This window comes from Zea mays, chromosome 5, assembly GCF_902167145.1.
Source record: "Zea mays cultivar B73 chromosome 5, Zm-B73-REFERENCE-NAM-5.0, whole genome shotgun sequence".
Lineage (NCBI taxonomy): Eukaryota > Viridiplantae > Streptophyta > Magnoliopsida > Poales > Poaceae > Zea > Zea mays.
In genome coordinates, this window is record NC_050100.1 from 113,285,843 (window position 1) to 113,308,608 (window position 22,766).

The following is a 22,766-nucleotide window of genomic DNA, read 5'->3' on the forward strand; positions in this document are numbered from 1 at the left end:
GAGAAGCTATCCCCAGATTGAGCTTCTCAAAGTCTTCTACTAACTCATCGGGTAACTGGGCGACAATAGATGCATGAACATGCTCCTTCCGACTCAAGGCATCCGCAACTAGATTCACCTTGCCCGGATGATAGTGCATTTCCAAGTCATAATCTTTGATGAGCTCCAACCAACGACATTGCCTAAGGTTGAGATCTTTTTGAGTAAAGATATACTTTAAGCTCTTATGATCAGTATAGACTTGGCACTTAGTCCCCATTATATAATGCCTCCAAATCTTGAGAGCATGCACTACGGCTGCCAGTTCTAAGTCATGAGTGGGGTAGTTCAATTCATGTTTCCACAACTGGCGAGACGCGTAGGCAATGACATGTACTTATTGCATAAGAACACATCCCAAGCCCTAGCGGCACGCATCACAATATATATCAAATCCCTTCTGTCGATATGGCATAATTAACACTAGGGTGACATCAGTCTGAACTTCAGTTGATTGAAACTCTCTTGGCATTCATGAGTCCACTTAAATTTCTTTCCTTTTTCTAGTAGCGTGGTCATAGGCTTTGCTATCTTGGAGAACCCTTCAATAAAACGTAGGTAATAACCCGCGAGTCCCAGGAAACTCCGGATTTTAGTGACCGAGCTTGGTATCTTCTGTCCCACTATCTCTCTCACTTTAGCAGGATCCACTGATATACCTCCATTAGAGATAATGTGCCAAGGAATGGTACTTCGTCAAGCCATAACTCACACTTGCTATACTTGGCATAGAGTTGATTATCCCTTAACTTCTGTAGTACCATCGCAAATGTTCCTCATGATCACTATCATTCTTGGAATAAATCAGAATGTCATCATTGAATACAACAACAAACTTATCGAGATACTCCATGAACATCTTGTTCATCAGATTCATGAAGTAGGCTGGTGCATTAGTTAAGCCACACGACATGACCGTGAACTCATATAGACCATATCGGGTAGAGAAAGCCGTCTTGGGAATATCAGAAGGCCTAATCTTCATTTGATGATGTTGGGGGCCTTCTTCTCTGTCGAAGGTCCTCTAAGCAAAAACACCTTCGACAAGATGACATGCAAGCCGGCGTGACATGAAGATGTATGCCGAAGCTACAATTGAAAGAGCTTCGGCATGATGACGCGCTTGAGACGAAGGGTGGCACCGAGTTAAAGAGGAAAAGACCGCATAGTCCCTGATAGTTTGAGTCATGGTTATGGTAAGTTATCAAGGGCATGAATGTAATTTTGTGTAACACCCCTGGTGTTACCCAAAGCCATGGCCAAAGAAGCACATTAGGTCCTACTCAAACTTTATGCTAAAATGGAGAGTGAAGGCACTAAAAGTTTTAGAATCATGGCTAAGCTAAGAATTAACCATAACAAGGAAGGAAACCCTATGCTCCTGAAAGGGAAATGTGCCCTTGGGCCATTTCTAAGTATTTTGGTGATTGAGTGCCAACACAAGTGCTTAAATGTGAATCTATGCCCATGGATGAACAAAGTGCAAATCAAGAGCAAAGGTATGTTTCTAAGTCTTAGTACATTGGTTTTGTGTACTAATATACTTGTCTAAGTATGAGAAACAGAAAGAAGAAAAAAGGAGAAGAGTTGGCTGTGTACAGCCAAAATGGCTGTTTCGGTCTGGGGCACTGGACTGTCCGGTGGTGCACCGGACAGTGTCCGGTGCGCCAGGCTGGCTCGAGCGAACTGGCCGCTCTCGGGAATTGACCGGCGACGTACGGCTAAAATTCACCGGACTGTCCGGTGTGCACCGGACTGTCCGGTGAGCCAACGGTCGGCCGGGCCAACGGTCGGCCGCGGAATCTGCGCGCGACACGTGGCCGGGCCAACGGTCGGAAGGGGGCACCGGACTGTTCGGTGCGCCAACGGCTCCCGCATCTGCAACGGTCGGCTTCGCCATATAAGGAAGGAAATCGGGCACCAGACAGTGTCCGGTGTGCACCGGACTGTCCGGTGCGCCCGATGACAGAAGGCAAGATCAGCCTTCCAGAATTGCTCTCAACGGCTCCTAGCTGCCTTGGGGATATAAAAGGGACCCCTAGGCGCATGGAGGAGGACACCAAGCAACCTTAGAGCATTCTTTATCATCCACACTCGGTCTTTGCGCATTCGTTTGTCATTCTCAGTGATTCGAGCTCCGTTCTAGTGAGAACTTTGAGATAGTCTTTTGAGCTCGACTCTTGGCCGTGTGTGTGCGCATTTTGCTGTGGATTTGTGTGTGTTGCTTCCCTTCCTTACTCCGTGATTCTTTGTGAACATCAAAAGTGTAAGGGCGAGAGGCTCCAAGTTGTGGAGATTCCTCGCGAACGGGATAAGAAAAGAAAAGCATAACACTGTGGTATTCAAGTTGATCATTGGATCACTTGAGAGGAGTTGAGTGCAACTCTCATCCGTTGGGACGCCACAACGTGGAGTAGGCAAGTTTTGTACTTGGCCGAACCACTGGATAAACCACTGTGTCTTCTCTGTGTTGAACTCTTTGTGGTTATCGTATTGTGCAAGATCTTCTCTCTAGCCACTTGGCATTAACTATGCTAACGTTTAACCAAATTTTGTGGCTTAAGTTTTTAAGTTTTACAGGATCACCTATTCACCCCCCCTCTAGGTGCTTTCAATTGGTATCAGAGCCGTTCTCTTCAAGAAAGGGACTAACTGCCCGAAGAGATGGATCCTAAAGGCAAGGGGATGGTGATCAACGACAAGGAAAAGGAGTCCTTCGTCAATGAGCCAAGGGATGACAAGTCCAACGACTCGGGCTCGGGCCACAAAAGAAAAGATGGGAGGAAGAAGAAGACAAGGCGCATCAAGGAAATTGTCTACTACGACAGCGACGAATCTTCCTCCTCCCAAAAGGACGATGACGACTATGATAGACGAAAGACGGTTAACTCAAACTTTTCTTTCGATTATTCGCGCATCCCGCATAGTTCAAATGCTCAATTGCTTCCCATTCCACTTGGCAAGCCCCCTCACTTTGATGGAGAGGATTACGGATTTTGGAGCCACAAAATGCGTACTCACCTGTTTTCTCTCCATCCAAGCATTTGGGAGATTGTGGAAAGTGGAATGAAATTTGATAGCTCGGATAGCCCTATGTTTATTAATGAACAGATTCATAGAAATGCACAAGCTACTACTGTATTGCTAGCCTCTTTGTGCAGGGACGAGTATCACAAGGTGAGCAGCTTGGACAATGCCAAGCAGATCTGGGACACCCTCAAGATCTCTCATGAGGGAAACGACGTCACCTTGCTCACCAAAATGGAGTTGGTGGAAGGCGAACTTGGACGGTTTGCGATGATAAGGGGGGAGGAGCCGACGCAAACATACAACCGGCTCAAGACCCTTATCAACAAAATAAGGAGCTACGGGAGCACGCGATGGACGGACCACGACGTCGTCCGCCTAATGCTAAGGTCATTTACCGTTCTTGATCCTCATTTGGTGAACAATATACGTGAAAATCCCAGGTACACCAAGATGTCGCCCGAAGAAGTTCTTGGGAAATTCGTTAGTGGGCGAATGATGATCAAGGAGGCAAGGTACGTGGACGACGCCTTGAATGGTCCGATCAACGAGCCGCAACCCCTTGCTCTCAAAGCAACACGAAGCAAGGAGGCGCTACCTAGCAAGGTGGCACAGATTGAGGCGGCCGGACTTAATGATGAAGAGATGGCTCTCATCATCAAAAGATTCAAGACGGTGCTTAAAGGTCGCAAGGGACAGCCAAGCAAGACCAAAGCCAAGGGGAAGCGCTCATGCTTCAAATGCGGTAAGCTTGGTCATTTTATTGCTAACTGTCCCGACAATGATAGTGATCAGGATCAAGGGAACAAGAGGGAGAAAAAGAAGAACTATAAGAAGGCAAAGGGCGAGGCTCATCTGGGCAAGGAGTGGGATTCGGACTGCTCTTCATCCGACTCCGACAATGAAGGACTCGCCGCCACCGCCTTCAACAAGTCATTCCTCTTCCCCAACGAGCGTCACACTTGCCTCATGGCAAGGGAGAAGAAAGTAAGCACTCATAATACTAGTACTTATGCTTCTTCAAGTGAGGATGAGTCTAGTGATGATGATGAGATAGATTACTCATGCTTATTCAAGGGATTAGATAGAACCAAGGTAGACAAAATTAATGAATTGATTGATGCCTTGAATGATAGGAATATACTTTTAGAAAAGCAAGAGGATTTGTTGTATGAAGAACATGATAAATTTGTAGAAGCTCAGAAATCTCTTGCTCTAGAAATTAAGAGAAATGAAATGCTCTCTAGTGAATTATCTTCTTGTCATGAAACTATTGCCAAGTTAAAGAGTTCTAATGATGATTTAAATGCTAAACTAGAAGTAGCGAGTAAATCTAATTCTTGTGTAGAAATTGTTGAAACTTGTAATAGGTGTAAAGATATTGACATTGATGCTTGTGGTGATCATTTAGTTTCAATTTCCAAATTAAATGATGAATTAGCTAGTCTTAATGCCCAACTTAAGACTAGCAAGAATGAATTTGACAAGCTAAAATTTGCAAGGGATGCCTACACGATTGGTAGACACCCCTCAATTAAGGATGGACTTGGCTACAAAAGGGAAGCCAAGAACTTGACAAGCCATAAGGCTCCCATCTCCGCCAAGGATAAAGGGAAGGCCCCTATGGCTAGTAGTGTGCAAAAGAACCATGCTTTTATGTATCATGATAGGAGACATACTAGAAATGCAAATAGAAGTTATAATGTTTTTGATTCATATGTTTATGATTCTCATGACATGTTTGCTTCTAGTTCTTTCTATGTGCATGATAGGAATGTTGGTAGGAAAAATGTTGTTCATAATATTCCTAGGAGAAATGTTGTTAATGTTCCTAGGAAAGTCAATGAACCTTCTACAATATATCATGCTTTGAATGCTTCCTTTGCAATTTGTAGAAAGGATAGAAAGGTGATTGCTAGGAAGTTAGGGGCAAAATGCAAGGGTGATAAAACTTGCATTTGGATCCCTAAGGAAATTGTGACTAACCTTGTAGGACCCAACAAGAGTTGGGTACCTAAGTCCCAAGCCTAAATTTTCCTTGCAGGTTTATGCATCCGGGGGTTCAAGCTGGATTATCGACAGCGGATGCACAAACCATATGACGGGGGAGAAGAAGATGTTCACCTCCTACGTCAAGAATAAGGATTCCCAAGATTCAATTATATTCGGTGATGGGAATCAAGGCAAGGTAAAAGGGTTAGGTAAAATTGCAATTTCTAATGAGCACTCTATCTCTAATGTGTTTTTAGTAGAGTCTCTTGGATATAATTTGTTATCTGTTAGTCAATTATGCAATATGGGATATAACTGGCTATTTACAAATGTAGATGTGTCTGTCTTTAGAAGAAGTGATGGTTCACTAGCTTTTAAGGGTGTATTAGACGGCAAGCTTTACTTAGTTGATTTTGCAAAAGAAGAGGCCAGTCTAGATGCATGCTTAATTGCTAAGACTAGCATGGGCTGGCTGTGGCATCGCCGCTTAGCACATGTGGGGATGAAGAACCTTCACAAGCTTCTAAAGGGAGAACACGTGATAGGTTTGACTAACGTACAATTCGAAAAAGATAGACCTTGTGCAGCTTGTCAAGCAGGTAAACAGGTGGGAGGAGCGCATCACAGCAAGAATGTGATGACCACTTCAAGACCCCTGGAGCTGCTGCATATGGACCTCTTCGGACCCGTCGCCTATCTGAGCATAGGGGGAAGTAAGTATGGTCTAGTTATCGTTGATGACTTTTCCCGCTTCACTTGGGTGTTCTTTTTGCAGGATAAGTCTGAAACCCAAGGGACCCTCAAGCGCTTCCTCAGGAGAGCTCAAAATGAGTTTGAGCTCAAGGTGAAGAAGATAAGGAGCGACAATGGGTCCGAGTTCAAGAACCTTCAAGTGGAGGAGTTCCTTGAGGAGGAAGGGATCAAGCACGAGTTCTCCGCTCCCTACACACCACAGCAAAATGGTGTGGTAGAGAGGAAGAACAGGACGCTAATCGATATGGCAAGGACGATGCTTGGAGAATTCAAGACCCCCGAGTGTTTCTGGTCGGAAGCCGTGAACACGGCTTGCCACGCCATCAACAGGGTCTACCTTCATCGTCTCCTCAAGAAGACTTCGTATGAGCTACTAACCGGTAACAAACCCAATGTATCTTACTTTCGGGTATTTGGGAGCAAGTGCTACATTCTAGTGAAGAAGGGTAGAAATTCTAAATTTGCTCCCAAAGCTGTAGAAGGGTTTTTATTAGGTTATGACTCAAATACAAAGGCGTATAGAGTCTTCAACAAATCATCGGGTTTGGTTGAAGTCTCTAGCGACGTTGTATTTGATGAGACTAATGGCTCTCCAAGAGAGCAAGTTGTTGATTGTGATGATGTAGATGAAGAAGATGTTCCGACAGCCGCTATACGAACCATGGCGATTGGAGAAGTGCGGCCACAGGAACAAGATGAACGAGATCAACCTTCTTCCTCAACAATGGTGCATCCCCCAACTCAAAACGATGAACAGGTTCATCAAGAGGAGTGTGATCAAGGGGGAGCACAAGATGATCATGTGATGGAGGAAGAAGCACAACCGGCACCTCCAACCCAAGTTCGAGCGATGATTCAAAGGGATCATCCCGTCGACCAAATTCTGGGTGATATTAGCAAGGGAGTAACTACTCGATCTCGATTAGTTAATTTTTGTGAGCATTACTCTTTTGTCTCCTCTATTGAGCCTTTCAAGGTAGAAGAGGCCTTGCTAGATCCGGACTGGGTGTTAGCCATGCAGGAGGAACTCAACAACTTCAAGCGCAATGAAGTTTGGACACTGGTGCCTCGTCCCAAGCAAAACGTTGTGGGAACCAAGTGGGTATTCCGCAACAAACAGGACGAGCACGGGGTGGTGACGAGGAACAAGGCTCGACTTGTGGCAAAAGGTTATGCCCAAGTCGCAGGTTTGGACTTTGAGGAGACGTTTGCTCCTGTGGCTAGGCTAGAATCAATTCGTATCTTGCTAGCATATGCCGCTCACCATTCTTTCAGGTTGTTCCAAATGGATGTGAAGAGCGCATTCCTCAACGAGCCAATCAAGGAGGAGGTGTACGTGGAGCAACCCCCTGGCTTCGAGGATGAACGGTACCCCGACCACGTGTGTAAGCTCTCTAAGGCGCTCTATGGACTTAAGCAAGCCCCAAGAGCATGGTATGAATACCTTAGAGACTTTCTAATTGTTAATGCTTTCAAGGTTGGGAAAGCCGATCCAACTCTTTTTACTAAGACATGTGATGGTGATTTGTTTGTGTGCCAAATTTATGTCGATGGCATAATATTTGGTTCTACTAACCAAAAGTCTTGTGAAGAGTTTAGCAGGGTGATGACGCAGAAATTCGAGATGTCGATGATGGGCGAGTTGAACTACTTCCTTGGGTTCCAAGTGAAGCAACTCAAAGATGGCACCTTCATCTCCCAAACGAAGTACACGCAAGATCTGCTAAAGCGGTTTGGGATGAAGGACGCCAAGCCCGCAAAGACTCCGATGCGAACCGACGGACACACCGACCTCAACAAAGGAGGTAAGTCCGTTGATCAAAAAGCATACCGGTCAATGATAGGGTCTTTACTTTATTTATGTGCTAGTAGACCGGACATTATGCTTAGCGTATGCATGTGTGCTAGATTTCAATCCGATCCTAAGGAGTGTCACTTAGTGGCGGTGAAGCGAATTCTTAGATATTTGGTTGCTACGCCTTGCTTCGGGCTCTGGTATCCAAAGGGGTCTACCTTTGACTTGGTTGGATACTCAGATTCCGACTATGCTGGATGTAAGGTCGATAGGAAGAGTACATCAGGGACGTGCCAATTCTTAGGAAGGTCCCTGGTGTCATGGAACTCTAAGAAACAAACTTCCGTTGCCCTATCCACCGCTGAGGCCGAGTACGTTGCCGCAGGACAGTGTTACGCGCAACTACTTTGGATGAGGCAAACCCTCAGGGACTTTGGCTACAATCTGAGCAAAGTCCCACTCCTATGTGATAATGAGAGTGCTATCCGCATGGCGGAAAATCCTGTTGAACACAGCCGCACAAAGCACATTGACATCCGGCATCACTTTTTGAGAGACCACCAGCAAAAGGGAGATATCGAAGTGTTTCATGTTAGCACCGAGAACCAGCTAGCCGATATCTTCACTAAGCCTCTAGATGAGAAGACCTTTTGCAGGTTACGTAGTGAGCTAAATGTCTTAGATTCGCGGAACCTGGATTGATTTATACCATACATGTGTTTATGCTTTTGATCATGTTCATTCTGCATTTTGTTGCTTATTGTGGTGCTCAAGTTGTACAAACACTCCCTGGACCTCACAAGTCCTGTTTGCAAGTGATGCACATATTTAGGGGGAGCTGTGCTACAACTTGACCCTTTGAGACTAACCATGTACTTGAGATTGGTTGTTTTAGTCTCCAAGGAGAATTGAAAGGGAAAAAGATGGACTTGGACCATGAAAGACTTCCACTGCACTCCGATGAGAGGGTAACTTATTCCAAGTTCATCTTTAAACTCTTATTGCCTATTTGCTCTTAATTGAAGATTTTGGTGAGGCAATGGGGTTAAAGGGCCAAGATTGATCCCGTTTTGGTGCTTGATGCCAAAGGGGGAGAAAATAAAGGCCAAAGCAATAAATGGATCAGCTACCACTTGAGAAACTTTGAAAATAGTAGGATAGAGCTTTTGGTTTGTCAAAACTCTTGCATTGTCTCTTTTGTCAAAAGTTGGCCTCTTGTAGGGAGAAGTGTTGATTATGGGAAAAAGGGGGAGTTTTTTGGAATCTTGAATCAATGTTCTTTGGAAAACCTCTCTTTATGTCTCTACAAGTGGATTTGACTTAGAGATAGGATTTTGAGTTTGATTTGCAAAAACAAACCAAGTGGTGGCAAAGGATGATCCATATATGCCAAAATTGAATCAAAATAAATTTGAGTTTTTATTTTGAAGTGATATTGCACTTGTTCTAGTTGCTTTATGTTGTGTTGGCATAAATCACCAAAAAGGGGGAGATTGAAAGGGAAATGTGCCCTTGGGCCATTTCTAAGTATTTTGGTGATTGAGTGCCAACACAAGTGCTTAAATGTGAATCTATGCCCATGGATGAACAAAGTGCAAATCAAGAGCAAAGGTATGTTTCTAAGTCTTAGTACATTGGTTTTGTGTACTAATATACTTGTCTAAGTATGAGAAACAGAAAGAAGAAAAAAGGAGAAGAGTTGGCTGTGTACAGCCAAAATGGCTGTTTCGGTCTGGGGCACCGGACTGTCCGGTGGTGCACCGGACAGTGTCCGGTGCGCCAGGCTGGCTCGAGCCAACTGGCCGCTCTCGGGAATTGACCGGCGACGTACGGCTAAAATTCACCGGACTGTCCGGTGTGCACCGGACTGTCCGGTGAGCCAACGGTCGGCCGGGCCAACGGTCGGCCGCGGAATCTGCGCGCGACACGTGGCCGGGCCAACGGTCGGAAGGGGGCACCGGACTGTCCGGTGTGCACCGGACATGTCCGGTGCGCCAACGGCTCCCGCATCTGCAACGGTCGGCTTCGCCATTTAAGGAAGGAAATCGGGCACCGGACAGTGTCCGGTGTGCACCGGACTGTCCGGTGCGCCCGATGACAGAAGGCAAGATCAGCCTTCCAGAATTGCTCTCAACGGCTCCTAGCTGCCTTGGGGCTATAAAAGGGACCCCTAGGCGCATGGAGGAGGACACCAAGCAACCTTAGAGCATTCTTGATCATCCACACTCGGTCTTTGCGCATTCGTTTGTCATTCTCAGTGATTCGAGCTCCGTTCTAGTGAGAACTTTGAGATAGTCTTTTGAGCTCGACTCTTGGCCGTGTGTGTGTGCATTTTGCTGTGGATTTGTGTGTGTTGCTTCCCTTCCTTACTCCGTGATTCTTTGTGAACATCAAAAGTGTAAGGGCGAGAGGCTCCAAGTTGTGGAGATTCCTCGCGAACGGGATAAGAAAAGAAAAGCATAACACTGTGGTATTCAAGTTGATCATTGGATCACTTGAGAGGAGTTGAGTGCAACTCTCGTCCGTTGGGACGCCACAACATGGAGTAGGCAAGTTTTGTACTTGGCCGAACCACGGGATAAACCACTGTGTCTTCTCTGTGTTGAACTCTTTGTGGTTATCGTATTGTGCAAGATCTTCTCTCTAGCCACTTGGCATTAACTGTGCTAACGTTTAACCAAATTTTGTGGCTTAAGTTTTTAAGTTTTACAGGATCACCTATTCACCCCCCCTCTAGGTGCTTTCAGCTCCATACAATGTTCACCCATAAACAAGATTCTAAAACCCTAATTCCCTCTTAAACCCTTAAACCCTAACCATAGGATTAAAAGGGAAAGAGTGGGCAAATGATCAAAACATAAAAAGGAACCTTTACTAAAGATGAAGAGTATTAGTAAAGCTACAAAATTTAGTAAGAGAAATATTGCAAAAAGGCCCAACAAAAACCTCAAAATAGTTCACCAAGTGGAAAGCACACTTGAGCCTTTAAAATTTCTCTAAGTCCCAAAAACCACCCTAGACCAAAGATCAAAGGTGTTCACCTTTGTGCTGGAGCCAAAACCACTTGGACCAAATAGGAAAAAGTACCCAAATCATCCCAGGCACCTCTCTTAAAAGTTTGAATTCAAACTGAGGTCGTTTGACATGGTTTGACATTAGTTTTGTCACTGGTGAACAGTGCCGACAGACTTGACTTAGTGCTCGCATATCTCACAAGCTAGGGCGTATCTCCCATTGGAACTTACTCAAACTAGCTAGACCTAGGTGCCAGGAAGAGATTTGCACAAGACCCTTGGCGAGATTCGCAAGTTTTTGATCCCTGCAGACACTTGAACAGAATTAAAAACTAACGCCCACGTGTTCGACGCTTTCTAGCGCGCCAGAGCACGCCCTCGGTGCTCTGCCCACGCGCTCAGCCCCGCGCCGCGCCAACCTTGCGTCCACGCCGTGCCCGCACCTATAAAAGCCATCCCGGCCTCGACCGTACACCCCTGCGCGCCACTGTCCCAACCCGAGCTCGAGTTCGCCGGAGTTCGCCCCGTGAGCGAGGTGCCAGCGGCCGCGCAAGCCACGACCACCGTAGACCTGCCAACCTAGCCATTCCCCGCCTCATCCGACCCTCAGGATAGCCTCTTCGGACCTCGATGAAGCATCCAGAGCTGGGGATTGAACTCTACCTCACCGGAGACACCAGATCGAGGTCACCGGACTTCACCCGACCGCCGGCGCACGTAGACTGAGCTCCACATTGAGCCTTTCTTCGATTCCTTGCACTGGTAGCATCCTTAGCACCCCGTGAAGCTTCATGTGCCATTGGATTGAACAATACCGCCGTGAGCAGGCCAGAGCTTATGCCGCCGACGAACCCGACCGCCTGCGCACGTGGCTCGACCAATTCCGGCCATCACGGTCGACGAGCTGCACCTCGACGTGACCACGAGGATCTCCCGGATCTAACCCCGCCCTTCACCGAACCCTCCTCGCGGCTGGTAAGCCGCACCACCCTGTTTATTCCCCGCGGTTACTATTTCAAAGGGGGAGGGAGCTCGCGGAAAAGTAGAAGAAGCCGGGGGGGTTTGAACAGTCAGTGACTCAGATGAATAGTCCCACAGGGGTATAGTTTAAAGACTTAGTTAAGGGAAAGCCCAGGGGTCTCGGTGTAAGCTGGTTTTTCATAAAACCTTTTAAACAATATTCATTTAAATATAGACAGAGCTTGTAAAATTCACAACTTCAGTTTTATCCAACCAAATCTGGTCAAAATAATTTTGCTGGGTTCTAAATATATGAACTATTAGGGAAAATACCAAACACCCTAAGTACTGCAGGAAATTTTAAAGTTTTGACTAAAATAGTAAACTAACCTAAAGCTAAATAAAGAAGGGGAAAATAGCTACACTTTTAGACTGGGGTTAAGAAAAATTAGAGAGGTACTTAACCACTACTTAGCCTGTGTAAAAATAAAAAACCCCTCAGTACACTAGATTAGGGAAGGGTTTACCATTTAAACTTACTTTGATTCAAAATTAAAGAAAATGGAAAAGGGAGTTTAAAATACGAACCAGGGGACAACCACATTTTTGCTAGCTTACTTTACTAACATAGCTCATTAGAAAAATTTGTTAAGCCCTTTGTTAGTACAAAAGAAATGCACCACATTTTATTTCATGAAAACAAGGAAAACTTAGAAAATTCCTAGAAAAATAACCCTAAGGAGAACCCCCAATCCTTGGGATAACTAATAATATGCTGATAGGAATCTAGGAAAAATATAAGTTCTGTTGTTTGACATTTTTCAAATAACAAGTTAGTTATAAGTACCTTTTTGGCATTAAACTTTAGAAAATCACAACTGAATACCCAGTGGGTCTTTTTCTGTGATTTTTAGCACAGAGGCCTATTATCACCTATGGATCTTAGCAAAAATAAAGTTTAGTCCAGAAACTTCACCTAAATCAGAGCTATAGTATAAAGTGCCCTTTTACCCTTACTTTTGTCATTTTTGCACAAGGAGTATCTGAATTATTTTCAACCTCAAATTTTTAGAATAAACCCCAGAGGTCAATGTTTACCCACTGTAATTTATGTACATTTTTAGAAAACTCCAAATTGCCATGATAGTTCAAAAGCACTTAATAATAGGCAAAATATAAAGTAGAATGAGAATTTTTGGGAGAAATTAGTGGTGTGCAAAATTTAAATCCTCCAAGAGCCGAAACAAACATCCAAGGGATAACTGAAATGTTAAGTGCATTTAAGACCCAAAAATGAATGTATGAAACCCTTAAGGCCAACAAAGGAAACCCTAGTGTATCACTATTTTAGTACTATTTCCCTATGCTTAGTGTTTACAAAATGCCATAATATTAATATGCATATATCTTATTCATTGCATTCGATAGACTGTAATCTCGCTGACGGAGAGTACATCCTCGTTCTGGAGCAAGAAGTTGCTTAGGAGGTAGTCCCAGAGCGACCACCAGAGCCTACCATCGAGGATCTGCCTGCCCCAGCTTTGGAAGGCAAGATCCGGTCTTATGCATAACCAATTCTATATGCTATTTTACTGCACTTAATGATTGTAGGCTTGTACTGTGCACTTAAGTGTAGGAGTTGACTAAAACCCTAGTTGCATGAACTCAGGATTCCTCTGAGATGGATACTAGTATGCTTGGTCGAGTAGCTGTTTTGCTAATTAGGGATCTCGGTAGAAGTTGAGTGATTTTTCTAGCACTCGCGCGAGGTCAGGAATTGATGATGGTCTGTGGACAACGATCCACGAGGATGCGTTGTCTATGAGACGGAAATTTGAATAAGGATTAAGGTGTGGTACCGTGTGTCAAGCGTTTGAACGTACTAAACATATGCCGAGAAATATGGTAAATCGGTAAGCTTAGTACCTGAGTGAACCTGCCCGCAGACTTTATCCCTCAAGCGACCTGAGACGTGGTCTCCCATTCCGGTTATGGTGGGTACAAGTGCAGTCACTGCACGACGGCAGTCGGGGTTAGTGAGGCATGTACGCCAAGGCGGTGAGCCCTGATCTGTTGCCAGGGAATCGATGGGGACGATTGATGTGTGTGGGGACGAAGTGCCTCGCCACGTCTTGTGTTTAGGTTTACCTTGCAAGGTTTAAAAACTCGATTCGAATCGTCTGCTTCTCGCAGCTAATGAGACTGCTTGATCCATGCTGCTACATTGAGTAATAAGTGGAAACGTGTTGATGTGGCAAAAGATGTTGATTGCTAAATGTTTGATGCCATGTATGATTAGATAGGTACACATTTAGTCTTAAGAGAGTCACACTAAAACTTGAAAAGCTAAAACTTGATTTTTGACTCAGCTAGTGCTTTTGGCAAACCAAACCCCTCAGCCAAGCAGCTGCTTGTCTAGAGGTAGAGGAGTAGACTCCTTACAACGGGTAAGTCTAGCTGAGTATTAGTATACTCAGTCTTGCTTGTGGCATAATTTTTTTATAGGTTCTCTGAAGGATATGGTTGCTGGAGTGACTTGGTCGTCCATCTTGCCACCGGGTTGGACGGTCGAGTGGGACCCTACCTCTGCTGGGGAGGAGCATGAGGAGTGATGGGCCAGGCTTCCCCATCCCTCCGTTTATTTATCGTTAGTTGATTTCCGCTGCATTCCGAACAATGATCACTACTTTTGACAAACTCTGATGATGTTGTAATAAATTTAAGTACTCCATAATGTTTGGTTGTATGCTTTATTGTATTTGCTCTATGCCTCACCTTCAAGTGAGTACGTGGTACTTGATCCTATTAGTGGCCTTGTCGGACTAGATCCGAGGGACTGACATTTTATTCCTATTTAAGTGTGGTCTAGCCTCTAAGGCGGGACTTAGGCACTTAAGTTGGAATAATTCAGGTGGTTCTGCCATAGCTGGTATCGGAGCTTGTACCACCACAGAGGAATCAATAAATCGTTATTACCAACCTTTTCAAAGAATAAAACTTGTTAGAAACAAATGTTGGATAGATCGGTAATACGATAAGGATGGGCATAGAACACGAAGCCTTAGGATACTAGATGGGTAGCTAGGTGGCTATTTGAATATGCCCTACAGGCTACTAGGATAATGGATGGAGGTTTCTCTATCCCGATATGTTTGATGTGAGGTCGCTTAGGACGAGTGTTGGGGACTTGTTCTCAAATGCTATGAGTTAAGAACAAGGCAACACAGAAATATTAAATGTTATTGCCCTTCGTCCTTCGAAACATTATTTCCCTTAGGATATAATGATCTTCAGACGAAGATCATGAAGGACATACCTTAATTATCACAGCATATGTTGATAAAAGGGGAAACATATGAAATTATAAGAGATAACATGAACAATTATATGACATAACCAATTCGTTCTCACTTTATTATTATGGAGAAATAGAAATGATATGGAATTACAAAAGTACCTTCGGCTTGACAGAAGATAAAAGTACTAGAGTGACGCACAAGCAAATACCAGTCAACCTGAACAGTACGTGGGTACTATTCATCTATTTATAGGCACAGGACGCAGCCTGTGAGAAATTACATCCATGCCCTTCACATTTATTATTGACTTATATACACATCTATGAGGACTAGATAGCCTTTTCCCCTTTATGTCGGTTCCTTTTTCTGCGATTGAGCCGAAGCTTCCTTGCGTGTAGCTTCGGAGCAACGACAACCTTCATCACGATCATGCTCTTCTCATCGTATATGCTTTTATTCTGAGTCCAAAGGTACCTGTTCATAAGCCATGCTTGGAAGACATTGTTAAATTACGTTTTTGAGGACCTTCGGAAGATGAAGGCCCCCAACAATAGCCCCTCGCAGTATTAATTTATTTAGGATAACGAATTAAAACTGTGACATGGACGAAGGCCCTAAGCCGAAGGTCCAAAAAAACACCTTCCCTTTGCTAGAATAGCAACAGTCAATGACAGACGGGACCCTCCAATTTGGAGCGCGCTGAGCGTATAAATAAGAACTCACCCTGACCACATTTGGTATGCTGTTGGTGCCACTTCCTTTGTTTGCTCAATTTTGTAGCTCTTGCTCACCAATGCTTACTTAGTTTTTCAAGTTTCCTGAGCTTCGGTTAAAGAGACACGTTTTCGTCATTGCTGAAGGAAAAATATCTCAAGACAAGAAGGTTGTTGCTGAGACGAAGCTAACCGAAGAGGAGAAGCTCTTTGAACAGAAAAAGGCGGTGAATCCTTATATAGCTAGGTTTTTTAGAATCAATGGCAAAATCAAATACAGAGAAGATTACAAAAGAGATATTGGAGGGCCTATCTGAAGACACTAGTGACAGTGACAACTATGGTGCAGAAAGTGGGGTGAAGATTCTGAAAATCGACCGTGGAGGCCAAGCCATACAATTTTCAGAAAGTCGACAATTAAACAAAGTCATCTTGACAATATGAGGGGAAGGTACTTTCGAGATATGTCTATTGTGAGAGTCGGTGGAGACAACAACGTCCCTACCCCTGAGGAAGATGAAGTTGTGATTTACCAAAGTTTCTTCAAGGCTGGGCTTCGGTTTCTATTGAGTAGGTTTATAGTTGAAGTGTTAAAAACCTTCCAAATTTTCCTTCATCAACTGACCCCCGAAGCTATATAGAGGATGGGAGTCTTCGTCTGGGCGGCAAGGAGCCAAGGTATAGACCCAAGCGCAAAATGCTTCTGCAGTGTGCATGAACTTATGTATGAAACGAAGGCCACGGGAAAAGAACAGTATCACAACAACTTCGGTTGTTATGGATTTATTGCCCGTCCCAACTCAAGCTACCCAGTGCCAACATTTCGGAAAAGATGGCCGGGAAATTGGATGGAAGAATGGTTTTATGTGAAGAATTATTTGGTGGCGAGGGGGGATGTTAAGGAGGTTATTATGCGCCCCATTTGGTCCCGCTTCGGCCTCCGAAGGCCGAAGGTTGAGATTGACGGAGCCACCGAAGCATGCCAAAAGGCTTTTGGTACTGTCTACTTTTTTATTGGTACAAGGGATTTAATCCAAGAGCATATAGCCTTCAGAGTATGGCCGCTTGTAGAGAACTGGGAAATGCCGAAGGAGACTGTCACCGAGTCTAGCGAAGGTGACCTGGTTCGACTGAAATACACCTTCAGATATGGAGATAAATTCGATGAACCAAACGATGACTGCTAAAATGCATTGAAGCTACCAGTGATGAACTGCTTGGATCATACTCCAAGGCGGAAGATAATGCATTATCCACAGCCTTCGGAGGTCGGGGAAGAAAGAGATTGAACATAGTTTTTGACGCTATTGGCTTTGTCTACCCCGACTACCGTTATCCACTGTGAGGTCAGGGAAAGAAGAGGAAAACTGCTGCTTCGGCCACTCCAGTCGATCTTGCGCCGAAGGGCAAAAAGTTGAAGGTCCTTACCCATCTGCCACACTATATTGAACCGGTCGTGGTGCCTGAGTTTAGCGGGGAGAATTCTTCAGCTGCTAAACCAGAAGAGCTCATTCCTCCTACGCAGAAAGCTGAAAAGCTAGTTACAATTTCGAAGGAAGCTTCGGTTGAACATGCTGAGTCGAATACTGAGGAAGATAAAGCTGAAAAACCAAATATTGAAGAAACAAAAACGCTAGAAATTTTAAGCCCTTCATCGGAAGTAACAGTGCCGAAGGCACAAAAAGGTTCCACCGCAACTCCTAAAAGGAGAAGGATGGCAAATGTACTAGATGTGTTGGAAACAGTAAAGGCTTTAAGCTCTACTCCTTCAGGGAAAAACGACGAAGCTTCAAAAGTGCAAACCAAAGCTGAAACAAAGCCGACCGAAATTGAAGCTGCAATAATCCAAGCTGATAACGAAGCTGGGCCTTCATAGCCCGCTAAGAAAAAACCTTCGGAAATTGAAGAGAAGGCAGCAGAGGAAGAGGCTATAGAGCAGACTTTGCCTGAAAAAGTTGCCACTCCTGCTCCCGAAGCTTTAAAAGAAAGTATTGAATATATCATCCGGCATGCTTCAGGAAAAAGACTCTCTAAAGAAGAAGAACGAGAAGCTCAACACTATGCCCAAAAACTGAAATATCCGAAGGGCGCATTAGTGTTCAATGGCAGCGGGGAGGAAGATTTTTTGTACTGTCTCCCGGATAGCAAAGAGATATCTGTTTGTCAGGAGATGGGTAGAAGCTTCGGATTTCCAACGTTAGAAGATGGCCTCTCAGTACTGTTGAAGGATTGGCTGACAGTTTAGCCTATAATAGCATAAACGTATGAAAATCAATTTTGTATTTGAAAACGAATTACTTCATTTGTTTATACTTAATGATGTACTCCTCTTGCAGCGCTTGATCCTTAGCAATGCCCTCAGAGCACAGAAAAACATCGAAGATGAAGGGTGTACAATGGCTCTGAACAACCTTCGTTCAGAGGTGATTGAACTAAGGAACAAAGGTCTTGAGAAAGACAAAATATTAATTTCGTTGGTAAACAAAATAAAAGAAGACGAAGCTAATTCCAAAGCTCAAGCTGAAGCCTAGAAAAATGAAATCGAAGACCTTCGGAAACAACTAGGTGAGGCCAAAGTAAAATGTGCTATCGCTGAAGCTGATCGAGATGCCAGCGAATATTGGAAGAATTATTTTGAAAAAACAGTTGCAGAGCTTCGTGCATCCAAGGAAAGATGTTTTGAAAAATCTGTGGAGTGCGTGAAGAAAATAAAGACTAGCTTCACCAATGTGGGCGCTTATTCAAACGAAGACAACTTCATACGAGGCGATCCCGAGGGTGTTATCGAGTGGATCAGTGGAGAAGCCGAAGCTTTTGAGGAAATTCTATGTGATCGTGGGGATGTCTGTGCGTTTTCTGGTGCGAGAGGAGTTTTAGCTATCTTGGAAAAGGCGGGTTGCAATCATGTTAAAGCCCTAACTCAGGCCGAAGTTGCCTTCTCCGTGGAAGACACGAAGGATCCCTCGGCCGAAGCAAGTTTATTGGGCGGCAAATTTTTTACTGATATTTGGGAAAATGGCGGCCAAGAAATAGCCCATGAAATAATGAAGAAGAGCGAAAAAGATATCCACAACTCTCGAGAAGCAGCAAAGAAAGCTGAGAAAACTGCAGAACTTGAGAGACGGATAGGTATTGTTTAATGGCTTGCATCTTCGCCGTTTGTTTTCATGGCTTCAAACTGATTGATTTTTTCTATCGCAGACGAGCTACCTCCTCCACCGGAGCCGTTCGACCCCCTGGCCGATCCGGAGACAAAGAAAGCGATAGAAATCATTAATATGGCCGAAGCTATTGTCGACGAATTTGTTACCAAACTGCTTAATGAAGCTGCAGAAAAAGTTCTAAAGGAAGAGTAGTAGTTATTGTAAAAACATTTCTAGGATATTAATGTAACAATTGCTGAACTAAGTCTGTAATATTTGATGTTTATAATTTTGAATCTAATATGTAAGTTGTTTGTAATTCAATTCTTTGTGATGCATGAAATTTTATGTACATACCGTTTTTGAGCCTTCGGCGAAAAAACATCTTCCCTTCTTTCATGCTTCGTAAAGAAGAGTTTTTATGCCTTCCAAGAACATCCACACTTCGTAAAAACATCAATGCTTCGTAAACAATAGATCCCTTCTTCCACATCAGAACTGATGAAGCTATAATTCTCAGCTTTCTTTGTGCCTTAGCACCTTTTCATTTTTGTAAAGCATTCTCCGAAGATCAGCTTCGTTTCCAATTCATGTCATTGGTGTGATATGATGTATGATGTGATGTTATGCGATATGATGCGATGATATGATGCAAAGAATGATGCTAATGCCGAAGACACATACCCACGCTGAAACACAACCTCTGCGTCCCCTTAGGAACGATCAAAATCTCTTTGCCGTTTATTTTTCGACTTCACCGCTTATTTTTCAGTGTAAGTTCTGCATCCCCTTAGGAACGTCTTTTGAACTTCTTCGCCTTCTATTTCGGCGGTATTCGTGTTGACTTTTCGCACTTCGCCTTATATTTCGGCGGTATTTCGCTCTGCATTCCCTTTGGAACGACTTTTGAGCAGAAAACTTACACTGCGCTCCCTTAGGAACGACTTTTTGTAGCTTCAGCAAACTTACGCTACGCTCCTTAGGAACGACTTTTTGTAACTTTGGTGAAACTTGCATTGTGATTTTTAGCTCTGCATTCCCTTAGGGACGACTTTTGAGCTTTAGCAATTTTCGAGCTTCGTGAGTCTATGGAAAAGATATATTTCACTATGACAAGAACGAAGCTATTACAAGAAATAAAAAATGACAAGAAAACTAGGTTTACATTGATTGTTCCTTATTAAAAAGAAAATGACAATGAATGTAAAAATGCTTCAGAGGTAGGATATCTCTCAATAGATGTGTTTTGATTCTGGCAAAGTATTGTTGACTGTGCGAGCTTCGGATTCCTCCCTGAAATCTCGCTGCTGATGGGTCTGTTGGCTTCCTTCTGGCTGCTGACCTCGTGAATAGGCAGGCTGTAGCGGTGGCGGAGGTGGAAGATGTGACCAAGAAGCCTGTGGCTGACTAGCCGAAGCAACAGAAGCTGCAGGATGATTACCCACATATTCTGGTATGTAGGGTGAGTGACACGAAGCAGTGTGCAGGACCTGCTTCGGTTGATTTTGCAGAGCTTCGGCTTTTGCGATCTCCTTCTGCTTTTGAATGGTGATTTGGCACATTCTTGTAGTATGGCCCTTGTCTTCACCACATAATTGGCAGTAGATCTTCCTTGGCTGATCCCCATATCTTCCTCTGAAGCCCCTAGCGCCTCTGCCTCTAGGAGCTGGCGGCCGGAAAGAGCTTTGTTGCTGCCCCGAAGATTGTGAAGTATACTGCGGCCTCTGCAGCTGACTTCCTCTGAGTGGAGTTGTGAATTGACCTAACATGCCTCGGGTGGATTCTTCCTCCGAAGCCTCTGGTCATCTCAGAGAACCTGTAAGCTTCCTCTCTTCTTTGGCAGAAGTCATTGTCAGCCCGGATGTACTCATCCATCTTTTGAAGCAGCTTCTCTAGAGTCCGTGGAGGCTTTCTAGCGAAATACTGGGCAGTAGGTCCTGGACGATGCCCCTTAATCATGGCCTCAATGACAATTTCATTGGGCACTGTAGGGGCTTGTGCTCTCAGACGCAAGAACTTTCGGACATATGCCTGGAGATACTCATCATGGTCTTGCGTGCACTGAAACAGGGCCTGAGCTGTGACTAGCTTCATCTGAAAGCCTTGGAAACTTGTCACTAGCATATCCTTGAGCTTTTGCCACAAAGTAATAGTCCCTGGCCGAAGAGAAGAATACCATGTTTGGGCCACATTCTGAACTGCCATCACGAAGGACTTGGCCATGACAGCTGCATTGCCTCCATATGAAGATATAGTTGCTTCATAACACATCAAAAACTGCTTCGGATCTGAATGCCCATCATACATGGGGAGTTGAGGTGGCTTGTATGATGGAGGCCATGGGATAGCCTGCAGTTATGCTGCCAAGGGAGAAGCATCATCAAAGGTAAAGGTATCATGATTAAAATCATCATACCATCCATCCTCGTTGAATAAGCCTTCTTGATGAAGCTCCCTGTGTTGGGGCCTTCGATCTTGTTCATCTTGAGCAAGATGGCATACTTCTTCTGTGGCTTCGTCGATCTGTCTTTGAAGATCAGCCAGTCGGGCCATCTTCTCCTTCTTCCTTTGTACTTGCTGATGGATTATCTCCATGTTTCTGATTTCTTGGTCTAGCTCCTCCTCCTGGAGTGTTGGACTGGTGGCCTTCCTTCTCTGGCTTCGGGACTCTCGGAGAGAGAGGGTCTCCTGATTTGGGTCCAGTGGCTGTAGTGCGGCAGCCCCTGGCGCTGAAACTTTCTTCGGCGGCATGACGAAGGTCAGTGCTTGCCGAAGGTGGTCGAAAAAGGGTTCACCGGAGGTGGGCGCCAATGTTGGGGACTTGTTCTAAAAATCTATGAGTTAAGAACAAGGCAATACAGAAATATCAAATGTTATTGCCCTTCGTCCTTCGAAACATTATTTCCCTTAGGATATAATGATCTTCAGACGAAGGTCATGAAGGACATACCTTCATTATCACAGCATATGTTGATAAAAGGGGAAACATATGAAATTATAAGAGATAACATGAACAATTATATGACATAACCAATTCGTTCTCACTTTATTATTATGGAGAAATAGAAATGATATGGAATTACAAAAGTACCTTCGGCTTGACAGAAGATAAAAGTACAAGAGTGACGCACGAGCAAATACTAGTCAACCTAAACAGTACGGGGGTATTGTTCATCTATTTATAGGCACAGGACGCAGCCTGTGAGAAATTACATTCATGCCCTTCACATTTATTATTGACTTATATACACATCTATGAGGACTAGATAGCCTTTTCCCCTTTAAGTCGGTTCCTTTTTCTGTGATTGAGCCAAAGCTTCCTTGCGTGTAGCTTCGGAGCAACGGCAACCTTCATCACAATCATGCTCTTCTCATCGTATATGCTTTTATTCTGAGTCCGAAGGTACCTGTTCATAAGCCATGCTTGGAAGACATTGTTAAATTACGTTTTTGAGGACCTTCGGAAGACGAAGGTCCCCAACAACGAGCATGCATGCATCATTTTGTTCTAACTACTTAGTAAGTGGTCAAGAAATTTTAAAAGCTATGTAATCCAAGAGGCACCGTAATAAAAATTAAGTATACCTCAAAGATCTCAACGTAACTTTGGGAAAGCCAAGCACTAATTCCCTTTTATTTTTGTAATTCTTTTTCTTTTTCGCTTACGCTTACCCTTACACAGATGACTTCTCACGAATCCTCGGAAGGAGGGAACGCACATTCCCACACAGACGGATTTGCACGAGAGGGTTTTCCCTGCATTTTGTGGAAGGTGCTGCAGGGAGCCGGTTATACGACGCCTCCCCAATATGCGGTGCAATTGTTTGAGGAGCACCATGTACCCCGCTGTAGGGTGAGGATGACCTTGGAGCCTCATCCCTTGCAGTCGGGCTGGCGTTCGTTGGACTGAGTCTTTGGGATTCAGGGCAGAAGATACTATCGAGTCCATTGCTCTCCACAGGCTGACGACCTTTTGTGGCTTTCACCCCTTGGAGTTGTCAACTCATCCCATTGTCTTGTTCCCCGCTGAA